We start from the raw sequence: 23,379 nt of genomic DNA on the forward strand, positions 1-23,379 counted from the left end.
GTCTTACCACAACGTTCCATGTTAGTTGTCTTCTTCTCGCATTCTTTCTTGCTGGATGGGTTTGGAGCCGATCCTCTGCTCCGACTCGGCCTATACTATAGCTCGAGAGCTATTTTTACCGGCTCGAGGCAGCCCTATAACCCACAATACCATGCGCTAACTCCCCAGATCTCGTTTGGAAGCTAAGACATAGTATAAATATAATATCATAATATCATAATCCTCATTTGCAAGTACGGGCTCCCTGCTAGTAACATTAAGGATACGGGGAAACCGTAACATGTTATATCTCCAGAAATGGAAGAACTCAGAGACCTCAAGTCTATCCAGGCTAGGGGGCAGGAGGGAGGGACGCAAGAAAGAAGGCAAGAAGAAGACAACTAACATGGAACGTTATGGTAAGACATAACTTCTTAATGTTAAGTTGTCATTCTCGCCTTCATTCTTGCTGGATGGGACAGCGTCCCTAGCATCTTAGTCCTGGGTGGCTCAATGGAACAGACTCCTGAGTACAGTGGAACCAAAATCAGCTCTATTTCTGGAGGCTAGATCAAGCTTGTAATGGGCAATAAAGGTATGTTTGGACACCCATGTAGCTGCTGCACAAATGGCATCTAGTGGTAACCTTGCTTGAAAAGCTGTTGAAGTTGATAGTGCCCTGGTTGAATGAGCTTTAGGCCTAGAGGGTAGTTGCCTGTGTCTCAACTCATAGATCAAGGTAATAATAGATGTCAGCCATCTGGAAAGAGTTACTTTCGATACTGGAAGCCCTTTCTTGCCTGCAGCATAAGAGAGGAAGAGCTGGTCTGATTTTCTGAATTGTTTTGTCCTGTCTAGGTAATACCGTAATTGGCGATGAACATCTAATGAATGTAATTTTTGTTCAGCCCTGTTGGTATAGTCTGGGAAAAAGACGGGCAAATCAATGGAGTTGTTTAGGCAGCCCGCAGTCCCAATAGGGGGGACATGGGATGTGTGCACTTTTGAAGTGCACAGACTCACTCACTGAAAACAACTGGCCCGGACTGCTGGTGTTGTGCCAGCAGTTGCTGCTTGCTGCAGTAGTCTCGCTGGGGTTTGGATATCTGCTGGGGTGGATTATTATTATGCCGGGAGATGTTTGGATATGGATGGAGAATGGACAGCCAAGTGTGTTTGGCTTTTTAGTGCTTTTTTTATTATGAATTTTTTACTATTTTTTTTTTTGTTGAGTTTGCTTTGGTTGTGTGTTGATTTTTGTGTGGAGAAAGTATGTGGTGTGTGTTTACTTTGAATAGTGGGTCTGTTATCTCCTGTGTTTGTGTGGGTTTGCTTTTGTCCTCCCATGTTACAAAAACATGTCTGTCCTATTATTTTCCTGGCCTCTGCTGAAATTGTTTTTTTTTGTCCTTCTTTTGACTGTCCTGATTAAATAAAATTGAAATAAAATTGACCTTTTTTCTGAATTTTTGACTATGTTTCATGTCTGTTTTAATTTCATATATTTGATGCAGCAGTGCCAGTATTCGTTGCCTCATAGGGTTTCCTGATGGGTTCGATTCTTTGTGGGGGTGCTTTTGGCTAGTCTGCATCTTGTGTGGAGTTTCGAATGTTGCTTTTACAAAGATGAAAATTGTTTTTTCATCAAGTCAGACTGTCCCCAGGCATTTGAATTTCAGACTCATAGTCTTCTCAGAAAATACATGCTAGGTTTCTTTTTGTTTAAATAATATATATATACACACACAACCTTTATTATAATTTTTTAAGTTTTTTAAGATTTGTGGGTTTTGATTTTTGTTTTTTTTTCCTTTTTTTTTGGGACTGTAGTCCCTCCTAGGTGTTTGTGCTAATTTTGACACAGCCATTTGACAGGGCAAGTCACGTGTTATGTTTGAGCTGTATAGGCTCATTACTGTGTTTGTCATCAGAGGGCTTTTGACAGGGTGTTTTGTGCTAAGAGGTGAGAATTTCATTAAATGATATGAAAACAATTTTGATTTATTCTACCGTTTACTCACAAACAACACATTTTTTTATTATATTATGTTTAAGTTGACTGTTTGACTATTTTGGAATGTTTGTAAAATGTAAAATTCATACTAATGCAAGACCTAGTCTATTATTTTTCTAAGTTTTAAGAACAATATTTAGAATACTTAGATAATGTATAAACATTGGATATTGAATGCATATGACAGTATTTTGTAGTAAGGACAGGATATTATTTTTTTTTAGCTCATCACACTTGTTGGAGACTTCTAGTGATCTCTCTGAGGGGGCTTTAAATCTAAACAGAAAACAGAATGCCATTGGTGGTCCATATAATCACTACAATAATAAGCAAAGCAATGTGAGCTTGTTTGAAACAAGTAGATAGTTGTCAGGCAGCAGGTCTGTTTTTGATAAGAAACATTTTTACAGTGGGGGCATCACAGAGATTACTACTTTCAGCATGTACTTGGTGCTTTAATAAAGGAATATAAATATATTAATTAGAACTGCAGCAAGCAGTGCTTAATAAAAGCTGAATATAAAAATAATTAGAAATGCAGCAAGGAGAGGTAGTAGTTTGAGTTGTTGAAGTGCTTTGATTTTGACTGGCATTTGGTTTAGATTTGCTTCCGATAACACTTTTGGTAGAAAGGAAGGGTTTGTTCTGAGAGTTACCCTATCTTTATCAAAAACCACATAGGGAGGACGGACAGACAAGACTTGAAGTTCCGATAGCCTTCTGGCAGATGTTATAGCTACTAAAAACAGCGTTTTCCAAGAAAGAAGTTTGAGGGAGCAAGAAGCTGCCGGTTCAAAAGGGGGTAGAATTAGTGAAGTTAGAATTAAATTCAAATCCCATTGTGGGGGTGGATCTTTAACTGGATGTCTGAGTAACAAAATGCCCTTGAGAAAGGCTTTACAGAGTTTGTGGGACATAATATTTGCTTCTGAGAGTCCAACATGAAAATTAGCAATGGCCGCTAATTGTACCCTGATAGTGGCTGATGATGACCCCAAATGAAAAAGCTCTGCCAGGAAGTCTAGAACCTCATGAATGGGTGCATGGAAGGGATCTAAAGATCTAGTTTGTGCCCAGTGTGAAAAACGCTTCCATTTACTCGCATAAGTCTTTCTAGCATTGGACTTATGGGAAGCCAGAATGATATCACGAACAGGAGGAGAAATAAGGGGAAGCCTGGCTATGGCTGGAAGTGGAGCAACCAAGCTGTGAGGTTGATGGAATGTAGAGACTGATGCAGTTTGCCCGTGAGGTGGGTCAACAGATCCGGAAGGGGTTCCAGATGCCAAGGCTGTTCCAGTAGGTATTTGTGCAGGAACGGGAACCAAACTTGTCAAGGCAAAACGGGGCAATGAGGATCATTTTGGATCTCAAAGCGGTTGCTTTCTGAATTAGTTGCAGGATCAATGGAAAGGGAGGAAAGGCATAAAGAAGACCCCGGGGCCAAACATGAACAAGAGCATCTCTGAGGGGCTGGCCTGGTAGAGGGAAGAGTGTGAAGAAGTCGAGGCACTTGCTGTTTTGCGGAGTTGCGAAAAGGTTGCAGCAAGGCTGGCCCCACTTCCGAAAAATTCCATCTACTACCGCTTGATTTAGAGACCACTCTTGAGGCATGAGTTTAGTTCTGCTCAATCTGTCTGCTATGACGTTGGACTTCCCGGGGATGTGCGTTGCTATCAGAAACCGTTGAGATGAAATCGCCCATTGCCAAAGTCTGAGTGCTTCTCGACATAGAGGGTAGGACTTTGTTCCGCCCTGCTTGTTTATGTACCACACTACAGACATATTGTCCGTTTGAATTGCTATAGTCCCCGTGGGAAGAGAGCTCTGAAGGGCCTGCAACGTCAAAAGCACCGCCCTCATCTCCAGGACATTTATGTGCAGGTGGCATTCTGACTGTTGCCAAGTGCCCTGGACCATCCTGCCCTGATAATGCCCCCCCCCCCCAATCAGGGAGGCATCTGTTGTGACAGTGGCAACCGGAGGGGGGAGAACAAAAGGTCTGCCCTGAAAAAGCTGAGGGGAAACCATCCACCAGGAGAGATGTTTCTTGCAAGATGGTATCAAAATGTTGTGGGTCATTGGCAGCTGCTGAAAGGACCACTGAGAAAACAGCATCCACTGAAGAAGCCTCATGTGGAAGCGTGCTAATGGAAGCAGAAGAATCGCCGCCGCCATGAGGCCCAACACTTTCAATACTAGCTTGACTTCGACTCTGCTGGACTGAAACAGGAGCTGAACATTCCGCCTTATGTCTGTCACTCTCTGAGGTGGTAATGTTGCAGACATTTCTGTGGTGTTTAATACGGCACCTATAAAGATTATACATTGACAAGGCGACAAGGAGGACTTTGCAAAATTTATAGAAATACCCAGGCTGTTGCAAAGATGGATAGTATATTCCCTGGCCATTATGAGATCCTGTTTGGTGGTAGCGGAAATGAACCAGTTGTTTAAGTATGGAAACACCTGGAATCCTTTTTGTCTCAGGTGAGCCGTGACCACTGCCAAACATTTGGTGAACACCCGGGGTCTGTGGTGAGACCAAAGGGCAGGGCCCTGAATTGAAAATGACTGACTCCCAGCCGGAAGCGGAGAAACCTCCTGGAGCGCCTGTGTATTTTTATGTGGTAGTACGCGTCCTGGAGGTCTAACGAGCACATCCAGTTGTCTCTGCCCAAAAAGGGTAGAATGGACTGCAGTGTTACCATCCGAAATTTTGTCTTTAACACATAGTTGTTTAACCTGCTGAGGTCCAAAATGGGTCTCCAATCTCCTGTCTTTTTTGGTACCAAAAAGAACCTGGAGTAGATTCCGGATCCTAGCTGATCTGCTGGGACTGCCTGGATGACTCTTTTGTTTAACAGCTTTTTTATCTCTAGCTGAGCCTGACCCCTCTGCGCGGGTGGTACGTCTGGTAGGGGTTTTGGCGGTTGTACCGGAGGGAAAGTGAGAGGAATTTTGTAACCCTCGGATATGGTCTTCTGTACCCATGTGTCTTGAGTGATGGATTGCCAGGCTTCCGGGTACAGAGATAATCTTCCCCCGACTGCCTCCGAAGGTGGACAGTCGGGCAGCTTCTCAGGGATGCTGAAAGGGTTGATCAGGGAAGGATTCCCTGGAACCCTGGTTTTGTGGACCCCCTCTGCCCCTGGGGCGGCGTCTGTTATTATTCCCCCCCTCTGCCTCTAGGGGAAAATTTACCACGTGTGGCAGGCGCGACTCCCTGTGGTTTGCGGAACCACATCTTTCCACCCCTCTGTCCCTTAGGATAAGGTCTAGAAGGCGTGGAAAAATGGACTCCCATGGCAGAGAGAGTCTTACCATCTTGCTCGCATCTGGTGAGGGTATTCTTCACCTGAGGCCCGAACAATTCCGAACCGTCAAAGGGGGTGTTGGTGAAGGATGCCTTGAAGGGGTCGGCAAAATTACAGAGTCGCATCCAAGCGTGGTGCCTCAACGCAACGCCTGTGCCAGCGGCCCTACTCGCTCCATAAGAGATTAGCCGCATGGAGGAGTTAACAATGGAGTTCAGGGTAGCCAGCTGAGAGTTTATTTTGTCCTTAAACTCCGCTGCAGAAGGATCCTGTACCGTTTCACCCAGCTCTGTGAGCAAGCCTCTTTGAAGGCGGGTGAAATGACATAAATAGTTCAGCGATCGCATAGAAAATGTCGCTGAAGCAAAGGTCCGCTTGCCGTACCTGTCCATGGTCCTGGACTCTTTGTTAGGAGGATGAACAGGTACAGAAGGATCAGCTAATTCCTTCTTAGTGGCTGCTGCTACCACCATAGCATCAACTGAAACACCTTTGGTGAGAAAGGATTTGTCATCTGGTGCAGAAATAAATTTTGAAGGCCTCCTAGGGGTAGGTTCCATTGAATCAGGAGCTGCCCACGCCTTTCTAGCCACTACCTCCATTAGTGGGTCGAAAGGGGGAGACACCCAGGAGGTGGAAGGGCGAGATCCAAAGGCGTCAAGGTAAACCGACTCGTCCTCAGAAGGTTTGAGAGTGGACCAATTTCCCCTCTGTCTTAGGATCTCCAGGATGTCTGAAAAGGAGACATCCTCAGAAGGGAATCTGGGGGAACCCTCTGACTCATCCAAGTCAGTGTCCGACGTGACAGACTCGGGGGAGTCTTATGTGCTTCCTCTTGCACTTTCTTTTCCTAGGGGGTTCCCCTGAAACTTCCCAAAGTGGGTACCTTACGCTTTGGATCTCTGCTGTCGGGTATAGGAGGATGGTCAGAGACCGTAACAGGCACTACAGAGGGAGGAGCCACAGAACTTAACCTTGGAGTGGACACTGGGTCCAGCACACTCCTCATCACCTCGAAGGCTCCCCTATCAGACACCAAAGATAGCCCCAGCTCCGAAGAGGCCGGAACCGCCCCCGGAACCGACAGAGAAGGCTCCGAGAATGATGTTGGGGTCAAACTAACCAGAGCCGAAGCTCCAAGAGGGAGAGCAGGGTCAGACAAGGGTCCGATGCCACTCGCCCCCTCGGAGCCGACAATGGAGTCCCGGCGCCCGGACCTCTCCATGGACGGAACCAATAAAGAGGTCGGAGCCGACGACACTGGAGCCGAAGGAGGGGGTATCGGCTCCGACGTGGGCAAGGTCACAGTTCCGACGAACTCCGGCACCGAACTCGAGAGATGAGTCGGAGGAGGAATGGATAACTATATCGAAGGAGCCACAGTCTGGTGAGATGGGCTCTGATGCATTTGGGCCAGAGCCTGGGACTTTATGAGTCTACTGACCACCCTCTCGATGTCGTGATCGGAGAGCCTAGAAGACCTCGATGAATGAGTCCTATGACTCCGCTCCGATAGAAGGGGGGACCTCGGAGCCGATCTGACGGACTCTAAAGAAGGGGACCTAGAGTGCTTGCGTGCTGGGGTCGGCTCCGATGATGGTTTCGAAGCGGAACCCACTTTGCTCGCCTCGGAGCCAGCCGGAACCGTGGTCGGAGCCGTCTCGACAACACCAGCCCTCGGCTCAGAAGCTGGAGCCGAGGGTTTGGCGGTTTTTGATGGCTTCCCTGAGCCAGACTTGGATGGGGAGTCATCAGGCTTTAACAAGCCCATTAGAATAAGCTTGTTACGCCTTTCCTGCAGGACTCTTGAACTAAATCTGTGACAAATGGAACAAGAGTCCTGCAGGTGTAAAGACCCCAAGCAGTAGACACAAGAAGTGTGACCGTCTGTCAGAGACATTTTCTGACAGCACGAGTCACACTTCTTGAATCCCGAGACCTTAATGTCTTTGGACATTGCCCTAAGACAGTCACACAATCAGTACACACACTCACTCACTTACACAGAAGGGGGAGATGAGGGGACTGATTAAAAGAACAACACACACACAGAAAGTTGAGTAAAGAAACTAAGGCCTGTAGGCCTGACTATAAAAGTTAACTACAGGGGTGGGTAGGGCTTACGAAACAAACTCTATTAAGTAAAAGAAATCGATAGGTAACAAAGTAGGGAAAATAGCCTAATAACTATCTCAAAAAATTAGAAATTCGTTGAAAAATATCCTTTACTGACCTGAGCCGGTAAAAAAAAGCAACCTTGCAGCGAAGCGGCAAACGAGATCTGGCGAGTTAGAGCATGGTATTGTGGGTTATAGGGCTGCCTCGAGCCGGTAAAAATAGCTCTCGAGCTATAGTATAGGCCGAGTCGGAGCCGAGGATCGGCTCCGAACCCATCCAGCAAGAATGAAGGCGAGAATGACAACTTAACATTAATATATAAATTCTTTCTGAGTTCCTATTATTGAATTCCCATCTTCCATAGCAATTATTTTCATAAATTTATAAAGAAATTTACCATTTTGTTTTATTTTCCCTTCTATATCTGCCAGGTAGATCCTCACTGTTACAAATCAAAATTCTGTCCTAAAAATATTCACTTCTGAAAGCTGATTATTCTTCCCAAATTTTCTTAAGCTTCATAATAGCAGTTTTAGGTGGAATATAAATACATGCCAGCATAATCCTCCTCCCTCGCCAGTAGCCCTTTACTACCAGAAATCTACCATTATTATATTTTTTCCTTTTCTATCACTGTTTGAGCTCCTTTAAAAATTAATATAAGTACTCCCCTTTTCCATTGTTCCTGATGCTCTGCTGAATATCTCTCCTGAAATCCATTCATTGTCAAATTATTATGCTCATTTCTTTCCAAATATGTCTCCTGTAGCATTGCTATTTGCATTGTACATTCCTCTTTTCCTTATTTTTTTTTTGCAATCTGCATTTCTTAATACAATTCAATACTCTTTCCTTTTTGTCCATACCATTGAGGCCATTAACGTTTCAAAATAAAATGGATAGTGTAGCCATTATAACAAGAAGTTATTATTCCCACCTCTTGCATTACATTCAGTGTTCTCTTATTTAATTGCTTACACACAAAAAAATATTATTAGATTAAGCCAAATGTGTCACTGTTAAAGTCTCTGTGTGAGCTTTATTTTCAGAAGAATGAGAAGCAGAGTCCTTCTGTTTGTTGACTAACGTTTGCATTTCCTCCTTAGCCTGTTCTGCATCTAAAAATAACTCTGATCCTCCAGGTAAAAAATTCTAAAGACAGCTGGATACAGCAGCTTGAATCTCATACCTGTCTATTCCTTGATTGCTGGGATGAATTTGCTTCTCTTCTGCCTAGTGTACAGGGAAGAACCCTTTTCCACAAACACTCTTCTATCTCCAATTTTATTACTTGCCCTTCTGCCACAGTTTTGTCAGGATCAAGTGTTTCTGTTGGTATGATTGTATCTCTACTAATGCAAGTCTTGGCTGCTTTCATATGGCCAGGTTTGGTGCATACACACAATGTGCCCTTTCAGTTAACAAATCTTCGTTTGCAATACCAGTCCAGTTGCTTATTTGTTATTTCATAAAATTAATAAAGTCTGTTTCTTCCAATTTCTTTGGTATAGCATACAATTTCAGGTTTTCCCTGCATGCTTTGCCCTCTAACTCTACCATTTTTGAAACAGCTCTTCTTGAGCAGTCTTATACTCATCCATCCTTTTTTTCTTTATTTCGGTGTCTGATTTATGCAGTTTTATCAGTTCATCTGAGTACTTTTTAAAGCTTCTTTCATTTTTCCAGCCTTGTGTTATTTGAGTTAATATACTCCGTCAATATTTCTTTTATTTTAAGCAGGTCTATTTGATTTAGTTTTACCTCTAGAATACTGGAGGTTATGTCTTGCACCAAGGCTGGAGCTTGGAATGATTTTTGCAGAACAAATAATTCTTCCCAGTCACTGTTTTCTCTTCACTTTTTCTAGTTTATTCTCTTTCAGGCTGTCTCAGTTTCTTCTTTGCTGGCATTCAGGCAGTGTTCTTATTAGCCAGTAACTGAATTTACTAAAACTGGCAGTTTTACTGGCCCTTATCACTCAGTTTCTTTTTTTTTTCACACTGGGATAGCTGAACTTAAGCTGTTGATCAGTGTGCAGCCATCTTGGAAGTCACCTTTAGCAAATCTTTGAGATGGGACAAAGAACTGGAACATCCAGTAGAAGCCCACCTTGCCTGAGAAGAGGACATGTCAACTATGTAAAAGGTACCTGAACTGCAGAACCAACCTCTGTGAGACAGACAGTGCTTACTGCTGCATGACTGTGCCATACAACCATTTTATTGTTTAATTTACTGCACATGTAAAGAGCAAATGGTTCTAATGGCTTCATATAAACTAGAGGGAACTCACAATGTATATTTTGCTATATGGTTACAAATTGTTTTGTAGTATGTAGTTGTTTTTTATTCTTTCTTTGACAATCTGTCATTATCTCTGATAAGCTCTGAATCTAGGAGCTGCATGTTGTTTTTCCAGTTGATGTTGCTGCGCTTCTAACTGATGTAATTTTCTGTTGCAGTATAATTAAGAGTAATGTGGAGATATATTTAGCTTACTTTACATTCAGGAGCTTTTTACATTAATGAAACTGAAAGAGCAAGGCAATGGCTTTCCAAAAATGAGAATGACTAAAGAAAGAATAGTAGGAACTGAAAGTGATTGATCTCTGAAACAAAGCAAGTTTGACTGGTTCCACAAGTTTTTTTTTCTAATCTTGGGGGGAGTGATTTCGTGTTTTGGGGCTTTAGCAAATATATTCCACTTTAAAACACGTGTGTAAGGTAGAAGTGCAAGTTAAGATTGAATTATAATGTGATTAACTGTGTTAGAGCTGATTAGTGAGTGATATAAAAACAGAGTTGTGTTCAGAAAGTCACTATGACTCCTTTTCTTCCCACCTTATTTTTCCCACCGTTTCATCTTTGTCTCAACTACCATACTGCCCTTCTTCCAAATAACAATCTATAGCAATCTCTGTATTCTAACTAAACTTCTCTTTTCTTATTAATTATATTTTTATTTGCTAACAAGATTGTCTTTTTTTCTGTTAATAGTATATATTAATTTTTTCATTGTCTTGTACATTCTTTGTTTTTGCTGTAATGTCATGTTGAATTCATTTGCAAATTGTACAGGAGCATCTGACAGCATATGAGTTCATAGGTTCATAGGTAGGTACTAGGCTATCAGCCCTGGGGCCTATACAAGCCCAGCCAAAAAGGTACCCTGGCTTTTGCCACCCAAGAAAATTATTGTCCTGTGCCACCATCGAGCAGAGCCACAGAGGTGATCCCCGGGGTGAATTTCCTATTTCCCATCCAATCATCAAGATTTTTAATGAACAGTGCTAATGAGGAGCTTTGTTTGATATAGATAGGTAGTTTATTCCAGAGTATGGGAAGTCTCTGGGATAGGAATCTATCCCTCCGGCATGTTCTGTTTATTGTGGTGACAAGGTTTAGGTCCCTAGAGCGTGTAGCTCGGAGGGATTGGGATTTCTTTAAGTGGAGCATGTCCAACAGCTCTGGGTTTGACATAGCTTTGTATGTTAGGCAGAGATCACCTCTGAGTAGGCGATATGCGACGGAGTAAAGCTAGAGTTTTTTGAGACGGTCTGCGTAGGGCATCTGTTTGAGGCCGGTAATCCTCTTTGTGAGGTATTTCTGCAGCCTTTCCAGTTGTTGCAGATGTCTTGTCAGGTACATACCAAAAGGGGCGTTGTACTCTATAATGGGTCTAATGAGTGATGAGTAGAGGGGAACAATGACCTCTTTTTTTCTGGATGAGAAACCTTTTGTGATGAGGTGTGCCACGCAGAAGTATTTCCTGACTACCGTGGCGATGTGATTATCAAAGGAGAGACTACTGCCCACCTGTGTCCCAAGGTCTCTTATCACACTTTCAGTGTTAAGTATACTACCGCCTATGTTGTAGTTCATGGGTACAGAGTTTTTACCAAAAGGGATGACAATGCACTTTTTGACATTGAGCTTGAGGCCATGGCTTTGACACCAGGCATCTGTCTCAGTGAGGCCCTTCTGTAGGATGTCCACATCGTTAGGAGTTTTGATTATGGCTCCTAGTTTGCAGTCATCTGTGAACTTTGTTAGCCAAAGACCTTCTGTGGTAGCCTGTACTTCAGAGAAGTAGATACCAAACAGGAGAGGACCCAGGACTGAACCCTGTGGTACTCCACTTGTCACTGGTCTGAAGTCGGATTTGGAGTCTGCCACTTTCACAGTGTGGGTTCTGTCAGTGAGCCAGTTGGCAACCCATCTTGTGACATAGGGATTTATACCTAGTTTAGTGAGTTTATCTATAATTCCAGAGTGGGGGATGGTGTTGAAAGCCTTGGCAAGATCTAGATAGGCTGTGTGAGCCACCTTACCCTTGTCTATGACTTTGGTGACTGCTTCAAAGAAGTCTGTCAGGTTTAGGAGACATGATCTGCCTTTTACAAATCCAAACTGGGTGGGGTCCAGAAATTGTAGATTACCAATGTCTTTGTTTATAAGTTCCATGATGATACGTTCCATGGACTTGCAGACCAGGCTTGTCAGGCTAATGGGATGGTAGTTCCTGGGGTCCGTGGTGGCTTCTCCCTTGTGGAGTGGGATAACCGTCACTGTGCGCCATTCAGAAGGCACAAAGCCTGAGGTGAGGCTATGATTGAACATGGTACTTAGGTGGGATGCCAGTTCATTCTGTAGTTCATGTAGAACGCAGCCTGGGATGTTGTCTGGTCCCATGGATGCTATGTTCTTGGCTTTGGAGACTGTGGTTTTTACCTGTGCAGCTGTGATTACAGGAACTTTGCATTCTTCCTGTATAGAGATGGGCTCTTTAGGGGGTGAGAGGGGGGTAAAGTTAGCACTGAACCTATCTGCCAGGATGTTGGCAGTATCAGTTGGGTCTGTATATTTAGTGCCATTGTGCTGTAACTCAGAGCAGATCTGAGTGTTGCCATTGAGATTCTTGACATAGCTATAGAATGCTTTGTGGTTGTCTTTAGAATCAGTGGCGATTTTGTTTTCGTAACTAGCTTTGGAGGATTTTATTAGGGATCGCAGCTTCCTACTGAGGCTGACCAGGGAGCTCTTCCACTCATGGGATTTTACTCTCTTTTGCAACAGTTTCTTCATTCTGTTGTACAGTTTGTTTATGGCAGGGGACCACCAGATTGGCTTCCTTTTTTTGGAGGATAGCGTCTTGTTTCTGTTTTGGGTAGCACGATCCATGCACTCATGTAAGTGCTTATAAAGTGCAATTGTGTAGGATTCAGTAGTCGTAACTGTATTGTCCATCTGCATGGGTGTCATGAAGTTCACCACTTCTGTCTTAAGAAGCATGAAGTTGGCTTTGGAGAAATTGTTTACTTTGGTTTCCTTAATGGGGGGTGGGGGCAGGATGTGGATATCTAGGGTAATTAGCTTATGGTCGGATCGGACCAATGAGGCATTGACTTCAGGTGTGGAACACCGGTCACTCATGTTGGTAATGACTAGATTTAGGATATTGTTGCCCCTGGTGGGGGTGTGGATAAGTTGATCCAGGGCATTGGAGTTTCTGAATTCCAGAAAGCGTTGAGCGAAGGAGTTGGTACATGAGTAGTTTTCCCAGTTAATGATGGGGTAGTTGAAATCTCCCATTATTAGGGTGTTTGGTTGAACCCTAATATTTTCCAGTACATTAAGAAAAGAGGAGTGGGAATCCTGGGGCATGGTGGATGATCTGTAGCAAGCTGCAATTTGGATTGCAGTTTTACCCAGAGTTAGTTGCACTTGGATAACCTCGGCTGCATTATGCTGAGCAACTAGCCTGGAGGTGTGGATATCCTTAATGAATATGGATACGCCTCCACCTTTGATGTTCTGGTCCAGGTTACATGGCCGAAAAGTGTGGTATGCGTTATAGCCTGGTATTGCAGTGGTGCTCTCTGGAGCCTTGAACCAGGTCTCAGTCACTGCACAGATATCGATGTTCTCCATTTTAAGGAGTGCTTCGAACGAGTGCATTTTGAGATTTAGACTTCTAGCATTGAGTAGCATCACCCTCAGTTTTGGTGAATTTGTCATTTGAACCTTGCCTAAAAAAGGCACTATGGGGGCGGCAAGAACCTTAGCCAGTATCCAGAATCCCAGGGGTGACAGGTCCAGGCCATCTCTGGCAAAGCATCGTGGTCTGTCGACCATGTCATCCCAGTCAGACAGATACTGGATCCCTTGTTTTTTTTTTTTCTTATAATTGTTTACAGCAACTTTATTGTATTTTTGGAACTTTTCTCCCTGGGCTGAAAATGGGACATTTTGGACACAGTCAAACTTTCCTGGTAAGCATATGTTACTGAATAAATAATAGTGCTTTAAGGGCTACTGCAGAGCCATAATGCTGTAGCTGATTCATTTTAACCTGTTCTGAAAGAGGGCTGTGAATGGACTCTTCAAGACTGTGGCCTAGTACATTTGTCTCTTACTCTGAGTGCCATTGCCACAGCAGCATGATCTTATGACAGGCGGCAAGCTAGCCAGGAAGTTTCAGGTATGGATGGATACAGTAATTGCACCTTTTTTCCCTGTTCCATTGTGATTGTCAAGCCATTTATAAAATCCCAAGAATATTGGGAGGGTGGATTAGAAAGCATGGGTTCACAGCCATCATCCAGTGAGCTTAGGGGATGTTTTATGATCCAGAACAGGTGCAAGTGTACTATTGAAAGAAGACCTGTAAAGCTAAGAGCAGTGATGTGTGTGCTTCTAAAACCACCATTTCCCAGCTGCAGTATAATATACTGTTTGTCCAGGTAAAGCACCTGTCATAGGCCAATACCCTGCTACAGCAGCACATGGTCAGCTACGTGCTCTTGGATAAGGGAGCTGACCTTAGCCACTCTCTCCTATTTTGCCTATCATGCTTTTCCACCAGTTAGGCTTGCTGATTGAACCTAGGTTGTTAGGGCCACTATCTGAATGCAGTCTAACCTGTGCCATGGAGTTATCCTTAAACATAAGTACAGTAGCAGCTGTAGTAGAAGTCTGCATCAGCACTTGTGTAGAGTTTTCCATTCACTGTGTACATAACAATAAAACTGTATACCTAGAATCTGAGTGTACATTGCAATACTGAGCTACATTTGTGACTACTCTACTAAAATCTTTTTGTGGATCAGTTATTTTATCTGTGTTCAGCACTAAGCTGATGTAACTTGCCATGAGTAGCAGTCAATAGGGAGTGTCTCCAACTTTGTGAATCAGCAGTGGCCATTGTTCTGTGCCATAGCAGCAAATAATCCTTTTGGCCAAGAACAAAGTAGAAAGGTAGTTCTTACTGCCAAAAGCAAGGTTTTGTGAAACACTCACCTAGGGCTTGTCATTGATGAGCTGAGTTTAGAAACCATCCATGGATGTTGTAGTGCTGACTTGGGCGGGCAGGAAGGAAGGCAGATCTGTCTGTCTGACTTTGTGAACAGACAGTGGAGTGGACCTTTTTTCTGCAGTAGTAGCCTATGCTAGAAGTATGAAAATAACAAAGTAAGTTACAGTAGATCAGTATAGCATTGTACACACTATAGTTAGCTGCATGGTACCCTGCAATGCTCACAACAGAGCTGCGTTATTGTGCATGCAGTATATTAAGCAGCAAAGTATAGCTCTAATGTACACTATAGTCACCTGACTTAGTTACTGTTGCATGGGGTATTGTAAGTTGCACACTGATGTACCCTTGCTGTGAGAGTATCATTGCATCTTTCATATTGTCTAAACATATGGTAACCTAATGTAACTCCTTTAATTTGTGTCTGTATAGTTGATGGTTGTCTTTTCAAGGTTAGGTGGTTGAAGTTTTCTGATAATCACAAGAGCAAAGATGCAGTTCAGCTTTATTAGGGTGTATATGAGACATTTATGGCAGGCAAGGGGAGACAGACTTGCTTGTGAAACACTAGTGATTGACAGTTATTTATGTAGTCACTAGAGCACGACTGTTTAGCTTTTTTTTCTGGAAGGTTAAATTGTTGATGTATCTGGAATGTTGAATTGTTGATGTACCTAGGATTTCTCCTTTCCCTGTGATGGTGTAAATTCAGGGTTGATATGTATAGGAGTAGGGGTGTGCAGGGTAAATTACCCCTCAAAACACGTCTGCCAAAAGACTTTTGTGTATGTGTTTGCTTTTTTTTTAAGTCCTGAATGTTTTTTTTTTTTTGCATTTGGATGCTTCCACTCTTTTGTGTTATCACAGTTGTCTGAGGCAGTCGTTTGTTAGGAAACTCAGATGGAATTGAAGGGGAATGTAAAATCAGCCAGCATAGCATTACTCCTATCTGTAAACAAAATGCTCCATTTCAGACAGCACACACTGCACTTTTTACTCTGTATGCTCGTCTTCTAGTCCGTTATTACCCCACCCAATGATCGTGACTCACAGTTTGAGATGTGGTATGGTGAGGACATGTACAGTAGTTTGTCTGCTAGACTGCTTGAGGTGTTTCTGACTGTAGAAGTATGATCATGATCGTGAATCCTCAAAAAATACAGTTGGAGGAGGGGACTACAATAAGTCCATGGAGTCCACAAAATGATGACATAAGTTACACACTGGGTGAGTGATAATAAACCTAGAGTGGGTACTTTAGAATCTGTAAAGTGATAAACTGGATTATCAATTTTGTGAACGATTGGAAAAACAGGGAGAAATATATGGAACATTTAAAGCAATACAATGGGTTGCAAAACAGATGAGTAGTAGAAAACTTATAATGTGCTAAATGGGATCCACAAATTAGAACACCGAATCTCAAATGATATGAGTGATAAGAGACTATGTAGTGATGTACACAGGAGTTCCCAAAATCATTGAGTGATGAGGTGAGGTGTAGACAGTTTGTGACCAGGAAGAAGATACAGGAATCAGTTTGGGATCTTCTGTTTGTTTAATGTCATAGTAGCAGTGTATAGTGGAAGAGAATCTGGCTGTCTGCAGGTGACATTGTCATAGATAACAGGATGACTATAGCAGGACAGACATAAAATAATGAGAGACTTAAGCTAACTAGTGGACTGTAGTGTAGTTGCTATGGTGCTTCAAAAAAGTTGCAGAAGTGTACATTTAAGGTGCAAAAAACCTTAGATGGGTTGCATGAGTGAGGGAAGCACACACGTAGGAGAGTAATAGTGAAAGCAGGAAGTTTTTAGACAAACGTAGGAAGAGTTGTGGGAAAACATAAGATTCTAGGTTTATGGAGAGAGACTGAGGATGATGTACTTTATTGCAGTCTTGTATTGCAAATTTTGAAATTAAAATGTGTTATTTTGTAAGGGTTTTATTTAAGTTTGTGCACTAGTAGAGCAGAATACTAATGCCTGATGCACAAAGTGTGAAAAGCAAAATGTTGGTCACCAGGGAAAAAGGGAAGATTGACTGTGCTTTAGTTTCACTTAACCAAACTGCTGGCAATTGTTTAGAGCTTGAATGGTTAATGTAATCACTTATTTTGTCAGTGTGTATATTTACAGTGGCAGGGCTATCCACTCAACAATGTCAGCACTGGCTCTAGATGATGCTCACTGTTGATGTGACACCCTGACCCCATTTGCAACAGTGAGAAAAAGGGGATTATGGATGGAAGGATTTACTCCATGCACTCGGTGTAGCTTTCAGTGCTGCAGTCATTTTCATATTTGGGATACCTGACTTCTGCCACAGAAGGCCCAGTGCTTGGTCTGACTTCCAGATCTTGGCACACTTCCCCTTCTAGGCCGGGTGGGCCCCACTTCCCACCAGAACATCAGCACATCTGTTTTATAATAATGATATTGATCCATGCCATCTTCAGCTCTTTCATGCCTCAGTTTGTGAAAATATTGCTGTTTGTCTTTTAGAGAGTGAGTCAGTTCATTCAGCATGACTTTCAGAGTAGGCAAATGCAGGAAGTTCTTGGGTATCCCACCAGTTCTGAAACATCAGACATTTAGTTCACCCTGTTACAATGCCTTTTGCTGCAGGGTGCCATAGATAGAGTACCAAAAGGACATCAAGGCTTAAGCTTCTACTCATGACTGTTTCTAGTCCAAAGAAGAAAGAAGCTGTGGAAGCCCATCTTAATTCTGCAAAATTGAATCCGGTTTTTAGAATGGAGAAAATCTTATTGCACTTGTTGTGCATGTTTTTATATGTAGGATTTTTTTTTGGTCATCGGGGCACTAGATGTTAGCTGTTACTAGGCAAAATAATTGCATTACTTATGTAAATCAAATTCCACATTGTATCTGGGGATGAAGCACAATGTAGAATCCACTGCACCATTTACATCTAGAATATTATGAAGGGGAGACCTAAAGCTCTCCAAGACTATCTTAACATGAACAATTGGATGCTTTGTCCAGGACCACAGTGATGTTGGGTATTCCACATCACTGCACTAAAAACTTGCAAGTTAACTGTGAAGTGCTGTCAAGAGAAGATGGGTGACATTCATTCAGAGTTTGAAGACCACACTATGCTGGAGAGCATTGGATCTGGTAAAGACCTTTTGCATCTTCCAGCTCTGATGCTTGTTTTGCCAGGACCTCTATCATTGCCATACTGGAGGAGGTGCAGTTGTCTAAGTGTATAGTGGCCTGCAGAGGGACAGCACCAGAGGCTTTGAAAAATGGACACTGGATTTGGATGTCTTGTCTCTACATACTGTATCCATGGAATGATGCTGATGGGGGTTTAGGCTGCCTGCCCACAGCCTGAGGCTCCCAAGGTGATCACCCTTCTAGAGGTAAGAAAAGAGTTGCCCAAATCTAGGATGTCCACCTTCTTGCCTTATCTTAAACTCTGTGTTTTTTTCCATCCTTCCTCCATCCCAGGTCCCGTTCAATGTCTGAAGCAGTTGGCCCTGATTTTTTGTTATTGCTTTAAAACCTGTGGTTTCCTTCATATCAGAAAAGAAGAAGAAGAAAAACACCTTCTGAGGACTCTGATTCATTTGACTCTGAAGTGGATGAACTGGCATACGTCTCCCAAGTATCATTTCCCCTCAGCCGTGACTCAGACACTGAGAACACCCTTTTCTCTACTTTATCACCAGTAGATGCCTCATTGATGATTCCCTCCATAGGGTTGAGGATCATTGTAAATGGGAATCTGTAGTTCTCTGATATCCAGAAAAGATATAGGAAGCTTCTAGGTTTACTACTGCAAAGATATTTAGTTGTACCTCTGAATAATAGAACTCTTAACGGATACTTTTACCAGTACATCTGTGGAACTTGACTCGGAACCCCAAGTTGCCATGAAATCTTACAGCTTCTGTAGAATTCGGTATTTCTGTAAGTACGTGTACAAAAATCCTGTTGCTGATCCAGCTGTGGTATCCCACGTCTGGGTGGACAGAGTGAAGATAACTGATAAGATATTAGAAGTGTGCTACCTTACCTCTCATATTAGTAGGCATTCTGTCAAGTGTGGCTGTGATGCAGTGGATGTATCATACAGGGTGGCAGCCACTGGGTCTGTCATTTAGAGGCATTCTTGGCTGTGGTCTCAGCCTGTGCTAGATTATGTCAGCGCATAGCTTCTTAGTGCACCGTTGAGGAATGAACTGCTCTTTAGCCCCCTTGCAGAATGAGTATTTAAGAGATTGGATGAAAAGGGGAAGACTTTATAGTCTGTGAAAGTTATTCCACTTCCCTCTTCTTAAGTGCAGTCATAACTATCCTGCCAGTAGTTAACCTGTTGGCTGTTACTTTTTTCCTGCCTCCAGTGATATGGTTAAGAATGGCCAGTATGATAGAAAGTAACAAGCTGACCAGAAGGGGAAACCTGGGGGCCTTCAGGGCCAGTACCCCAAGAGGGAGCATCTGTGATTCATCCTTATTCCTCTCTCTCTCTCTCTCTCTATATATATATATATATATATATATATATATATATTTATATGCTAATTTCAACCTCAGCTCATCTCACCCTCCTATCCCTCTCTTCCTTCATGTCCTCATTCCACCTACTGTCTTTATGGAAGAGCAGGAGAAAAACTTAAACAAGATAAATACCTCCTGGAAATCTTGGCCTGCCGATACAGGCTTTGGTTACTTTGAAAAAGGAAGTTCTTGGGTATCCCACCAGTTCTGAAACATCAGACATTTAGTTCACCCAGTTACAAAGCCTTTTACTGCAGGGTGTCATAGATAGAGTACCAAAAGGACAGCAAGGCTTAAGCTTCTACTCATGACTGTTTCTAGTCGAAAGAAGAAAGAAGCTGTGGAGGCCCATCTTAATTCTGCAAAATTGAAACAGGTTTTTAGAAGTGCCAAAGTTCAGAATTCTGAAGTTGCAAGGCATTCCCTTTCTTTTACCTCAATCCTTTGGCGTCACACCAAACCTAAAGATGCTTGCCTTCACATACCCGTGGCCAGGGAGGATAGGTGCTGTCTCAGATTAGAAGTAGCGAGCTCTCACTTCAGTTTACTTACTTGTCCTTTGGTTTGTCTACCGCACCCAAGCTATTCACAAAGTGCCTAGCTGCACTAACTACGTTCTGCAGAACCAAAGGACCACAATTACCTAAGTTTGGATGGCTGTTTGATTTAGGCACTAATCCTAAAGGAGACACAGAGGCAGTTAATTTTACCCTGGTATGGTTCAAGATGTTAGGAGACTCTTTCAACTTGCTGAAATCATACCTCCTACTATTGAGGCAAGTCTTGTCCCTGGAAGCTCATTTGGACACCATACACCAGTGAGCCTTCTTCCCCCAAGGAAAAAAAAATAATTCACAGCTTTATTACAGTCGAACCAGATCACTGCTAGGAGTTCCCCAGGGCAGTAGCTTACATGACCTCCTCAGTTGTGATGGTCCTGCTGGCAAGACTGTACATGAGGAAACTCTAGTGGTACCCAACAAACAGATGCTACCAGCATTCCCAGCCTTTGCAGCACCCCATCCCTCTCCTGCCCTTTACTAATTTCTCCAAATCTTTTGGATTTCTAATATCATAACAGGAATGGGCCCCATTCCTAAGTCAAAGTAGGATTAAAGTTCCTAAAATTAGTATTGTTTCAATCTTTGATATCAGCCAAAGTGCTCTTCACAGTACCCGCAATGTGCCCAGTAATGACTCCTGAAATTCGTACGGGGTCACATGGATTGGTAACATATCTAAATAAGATTGTAGATTCTTTTTTATAAGACCTGTTGCTCTTACTACTATTGGAACTGTCTGGGTATCTTTCCTCCACATTGCTCTCATTTCTGCCTGCAGATCCTGGTATTTTATGACTTTTTCTCTCTCTCGCTGTACGCAAGACAGTGTAGTCCCTGGGTGTGGCGATTTCAATGACCAATGCTACTTTTGTCTTCTTTTCTTGGACCACTGTATCTGGTTTTCTAGCATCTGTCTTTTGAACTGTTGGTAATGGGTGATCCCATGTCATATAAACTTCATCATTTTCTATGATGCTTTGTGGCTTATGTTTCAAGTGTTTTTCAGCCACTTCTATTCCATAATGTTTGCACAATCCCCAGTGCAACAGTCTCGCCACATTATTATGCCTTTCGGTATACAGTCCTTCTGCCATTAGTGTGTCGCAACCAGCAACAAGGTGTGTGACTGTTTCCAGTTCGGTTTTACAAAACCTACATATGTCTGTTTCTCCCACATGTTCAATGGACTTTGTAAACCATCGTGTACGTAGCCCACTGTCTTGCGCTGCCAATATTAATCTTTCATTTCTTGGTTTGAATTTGTGTCTCCTTAACCATTCCTGCATTCTTTCCTGATCAACATGAGGTTCTTCCAGAAGTTTTCTATACTTGCAACTATATTTATGCTTTTTCCACATTTCTTGCCTTCTCATCTGGTCCTTCACCTTATGTTCTTTTTTTGTTTTTTAGCACATTCAGTTGCTGCCTGTTTTTTATCTACTTTTGATTTTCATTCGTGCTTGACATCGATATGCTTCTGCTAAATTAAGCAGAGAAGTCATCTTAGATTTATTCTCTCCATGTTTCAAAACTTTCACTACATTTGGATCTTGTGTGGTCAGTAGATATGTGTGGAGTCCCACGATTGCAGACCTATACATGTAATCAGTTTCAAGGAGGCCCATTCCTCCTTTGGAACGGGGAATATATAATCTTCATATACACTGATTTTTATAAATCATTTGGTGAGCATGAAGCATCCTTCTTGTTTTAATATTTAATCTGTCCAGCACTTTTTGGGGCCAGTCAACCACTCCAAAACTGTGTGTTAGGACAGGAAGAGCAGATTGTTTTTAACTTGGATCTTGTTCCTAGATGTCAGTGCTGTTCTCAGGATTAATTTAAGTCTTCTAAAGTATTCCATACTGAGTTTCATTCGCATTTGTTCATGTTTTATTGCTGATCCTTCATAAATTCCCAAATATTTATACACTCCCTCTTGCTCAAAGTTATTTTACATCATATTCTTGTCCCAAACTGATGTTTTCCTGGTGCTGCAGTTTTCCTGCTTTAAAGGTTGCTTTTGCACATTTATCAAGACCAAATGACATTCTAATATCATCTGAAAAAATTTTGACAACCTGCAGCTTTGCTTTCAGTTCTTCATCTGATGAGCTATAGTTTTAAATCCTGCCCTGTATAAAGAAAGCGATGTCATGTTAAATACAACTAGACCCATACACAGGTGTTGACAACAGCCTTCTCAGCCATTACATGTGGAGCCCAGTCAGAAGATCTGAATATCCAGGTGCCTTGGGACAAAAGGCAATGAACAAAGCAGATCAGGGTAAAGGAAATGATGGTAATAATAGTAGTCTTCATGGCCCTTAAACCCATTTGAAAACCAAGGATCCTCCACATCCTCAGACGGTACAGCAGTGATGGAGGAAGGGCACTTGATAACTTCTTCTGTGCAGGCTGGCTATGGTTCATAGGTTTATAGGTAGTTACTAGGCTATTGGCCCTAGGGCCTATATAAGCCTAGCCAAAAAGATACCCTGGCTTTCGCCACCCAAGAAAATTATTTTCCTGTGACCCTGTCGAGCAGAGCCACAGAGGTGATCCCCGGGGTGAATTTCCTATTTCCCATCCAATCATTAAGATTTTTCTTGAAGAGTGCTAATGTGGAACTTTGTTTGATATAGATAAGTAGTTTGTTCCAGAGTATGGGAAGTCTCTGGGCAGGAATCTATCCCTTTCCTTGGGTATACCCATATATTGGGTATGTGGTATCTGACTCTCAGGGCATCCAGCATCCCTTTTCAAGAAAACTTCCTGACACACTGTTTGAGCAGTATAGTGTCAGACTCTAAGAAATGGGTATTAGACAGAGATACTTTTCCAGATCTGGTTCACAGGTGGGCTGTGTCAAAAGTAGACATTTTTCTTTCTCAAAAAACAGACAGCTGAGGAAATCCTGCTACAGGGTACCAACTCAGGAAGACTGGGCAACAGATGCCTTTTCCCTCTGCTGGGCAGGCCTCTTTCTATATGCTTTCCCACCAGTCCCTCTTCTCCCCAGGATAATTCTGAAGAAGGATGATGATGGACAAAAATGCTACTAATAGCAATGTTAGTTGTGCCTCTTAATTAGTATGGTAAGAACAGAAACTGTGCCACTGCTTCAGCAGGTGAATTTCTTGACCCAAAATAAGGGGCTGGGGTCACTCGAACACCCCATCTGGGGATTCAGAGGCTGACAGCTTGGTTAATGTAGTTGTCATTCCCTTTAGAAAAGTGTTTTCTGAGGATGTGCTGGTGTCTTGATGGAGGCTAGGAAACCTTGCAAGGAAATCATACCGAGCTAAATAGAAGACAAGTCATTTTCCCTCTAGTGCAAAAGTTGGGTTGAGGACACAACACAGATATTAGTGTCCACAATCCTCCAATACCTCTTATACATTTACAAATCATGGTTGTCTTATGCTTTTGTGAAGGTGCATGTCACACCTGTTTCAGCCTGCCTGTTTGCCTTGGGACCCTCTACTGTTTTTCTTGTTACCAATTAAGCAGTTCGTAAAGGTGGCCCTGCATCTTTG

The 23,379-nt window shown here is 42.7% G+C and overlaps 1 protein-coding gene across 1 annotated transcript in view; it reads left to right on the forward strand.

Moving 5' to 3' along the window:
- The window catches only part of ZC3H7A (zinc finger CCCH-type containing 7A), a 1,693,893-nt gene that overhangs the window by 488,695 nt on the left and 1,181,819 nt on the right, over positions 1-23,379 (forward strand). The window lies entirely within an intron of this gene.

The sequence above is a fragment of the Protopterus annectens genome, chromosome 12.part0, assembly GCF_019279795.1.
Source record: "Protopterus annectens isolate FY-2018-M chromosome 12.part0, PAN1.0, whole genome shotgun sequence".
Lineage (NCBI taxonomy): Eukaryota > Metazoa > Chordata > Ceratodontiformes > Protopteridae > Protopterus > Protopterus annectens.